Raw genomic sequence first — 3,786 nt, 5'->3', positions numbered from 1 at the left:
TTGTTATCAATCTAACTCATATTATTAGCCATATTATGCTTTTATGATCGATAGAAAGAGAATTACTATACTCACTACTCTTAGTATTATCAATCTAACTCATATTATTAGCCATATTATGCTTATATGATCGATAGAACGACAATTACTATACTTATTACTGTTATTATTATCAATCTAACTCATATTATTAGCCATATTATGTTTAAATGATCGATAGAACTACAATTAATATACTCATTACTCTCATTATTATCAATCCAACTCATAATATTACCCATATTATGCTGATATGATCGATAGAACGACATTCACTATAGTTATTGCACTCACTATTATCAATCTAACTCATATTATTAACCATATTATGGTTATATTATCGATAGAACCACAATTACTATACTTATTACTGATATTATTATCAATCTAACTCATATTATTAGCCATATTATGCTTATATGATCGACAGAATGAGAATTACTATACTCACTACTCTTAGTGTTATCACTCTAACTCATATTATTAGCCATATTATGCTTATATGATCGAGAGAACGACAATTACTATACTTATTACTCTTATTATTATCAATGTAACTCATATTATTAGCCATATTATGCTTATATGATCGATAGAACGACAACTACTATACTTATTACTCTTATTGTTATGAATCTAACTCATATTATTAACCATATTATGCAGATATGATCGATAGAACTACAATTACTATACTCATTACTCTTATTGTTATCAATCTAACTCATATTATTAGCCATATTATGCTTATATGATCGATAGAACGAGAATTACTATACTCACTACTCTTAGTATTATCAATCTAACTCATATTATTAGCCATATTATGGTTATATTATCGATAGAACCACAATTACTATACTTATTACTGATATTATTATCAATCTAACTCATGTTATTAGCCATATTATGCTTATATGATCGACAGAATGAAAATTACTATACTCACTACTCTTAGTGTTATCACTCTAACTCATATTATTAGCCATATTATGCTTATATGATCGAGAGAACGACAATTACTATACTTATTACTCTTATTATTATCAATGTAACTCATATTATTAGCCATATTATGCTTATATGATCGATAGAACGACAATTACTATACTTATTACTCTTATCGTTATGAATCTAACTCATATTATTAACCATATTATGCAGATATGATCGATAGAACTACAATTACTATACTTATTACTCTTATTATTATCAATCTAACTCATATTATTAGCCATATTATGCTTATATGATCGATAGAATGAGAATTACTATACTCACTACTCTTAGTATTATCACTCTAACTCATAATATTAGCCTTATTATGCTTATATGATCGATAGAACGACAATTACTGTACTTATTACTCTTATTATTATCAATCTAACTCTTATTATTAGCCATATTATGTTTAAATGATCGATAGAACTACAATTAATATACTCATTACTCTTATTATTATCAATGTAACTCATATTATTAGCCATATTATGCTTATATGATCGACAGAATGAAAATTACTATACTCACTACTCTTAGTGTTATCACTCTAACTCATATTATTAGCCATATTATGCTTATATGATCGAGAGAACGACAATTACTATACTTATTACTCTTATTATTATCAATGTAACTCATATTATTAGCCATATTATGCTTATATGATCGATAGAACGACAATTACTATACTTATTACTCTTATCGTTATGAATCTAACTCATATTATTAACCATATTATGCAGATATGATCGATAGAACTACAATTACTATACTTATTACTCTTATTATTATCAATCTAACTCATATTATTAGCCATATTATGCTTATATGATCGATAGAATGAGAATTACTATACTCACTACTCTTAGTATTATCACTCTAACTCATAATATTAGCCTTATTATGCTTATATGATCGATAGAACGACAATTACTGTACTTATTACTCTTATTATTATCAATCTAACTCATATTATTAGCCATATTATGCTTATATGATCGATAGAACGAGAATTACTATACTCACTACTCTTAGTATTATCAATCTAACACATATTATCAGCCATATTATGGTTATATTATCGATAGAACGACAATTACTATACGTATTACTGTTATTATTATCAATCTAACTCATATTATTAGCCATATTATGCTTAAATGATCGATAGAACGACAATTACTATACTTATTACTCTTATTATTATCAATCTAACTCATATTATTAGCCATATTATGCTTATATGATCGATAGAACGAGAATTACTATACTCACTACTCTTAGTATTATCAATCTAACTGATATTATTAGCCATATTATGCTTATGTGATCGATAGAACGACAATTACTATACTTATTACTCTTATTATTACCAATCTAACTCATATTATTAGCCATATTATGCTTATATGATCGATAGAACGAGAATTACTATACTCACTACTCTTAGTATTATCAATCTAACTCATATTATTAGCCATATTATGCAGATCTGATCGATAGAACTACAATCACTATACTCATTACTCTTATTATTATCAATGTAACTCATATTATTAGCCATATTATGGTTATATTATCGATAGAACGACAATTACTATACTTATTACTGTTATTATTATCAATCTAACTCATATTATTAGCCATATTATGTTTAAATGATCGATAGAACTACAATTAATATACTCATTACTCTTACTATTATCAATCTAACTCATATTATTAGCCATATTATGCTTATATGATCGATAGAACGACAATTACTATACTTATTACTCTTATTATTACCAATCTAACTCATATTATTAGCCATATTATGCTTATATGATCGATAGAACGACAATTACTATACTTATTACTCTTATTATTATGAATCTGACTCATATTATTAGCCATATTATGCTTATATGATCGACAGAATGAGAATTACTATACTCACTACTCTTAGTGTTATCACTCTAACTCATATTATTAGCCATATTATGCTTATATGATCGAGAGAACGACAATTACTATACTTATTACTCTTATTATTATCAATGTAACTCATATTATTAGCCATATTATGCTTATATGATCGATAGAACGACAATTACTATACTTATTACTCTTATTGTTATGAATCTAACTCATATTATTAACCATATTATGCAGATATGATCGACAGAACTACAATTACTATACTTATTACTCTTATTATTATCAATCTAACTCATATTATTAGCCATATTATGCTTTTATGATCGATAGAAAGAGAATTACTATACTCACTACTCTTAGTATTATCAATCTAACTCATATTATTAGCCATATTATGGTTATATTATCGATAGAACCACAATTACTATACTTATTACTGATATTATTATCAATCTAACTCATATTATTAGCCATATTATGCTTATATGATCGACAGAACTACAATTACTATACTCATTACTCTTATTATTATCAATCCAACTTATAATATTACCCATATTATGCTGATATGATCGATAGAACGACATTCGCTATAGTTATTACACTCACTATTATCAATCTAACTCATATTATTAACCATATTATGCAGATATGATCGATAGAACGACAATTACTAAACTTATTACTCTTATTATTATCAATCCAACTTATAATATTAACCATATTATGCAGATATGATCGATAGAACTACAATTACTATACTCATTACTCTCATTGTTATCAATCTAACTCATATTATTAGCCATATTATGCTTTTATGATCGA

This window comes from Megachile rotundata, unplaced genomic scaffold (genome assembly GCF_050947335.1).
Source record: "Megachile rotundata isolate GNS110a unplaced genomic scaffold, iyMegRotu1 scaffold0192, whole genome shotgun sequence".
Lineage (NCBI taxonomy): Eukaryota > Metazoa > Arthropoda > Insecta > Hymenoptera > Megachilidae > Megachile > Megachile rotundata.
Note: the sequence above shows the minus strand (reverse complement) of the source record.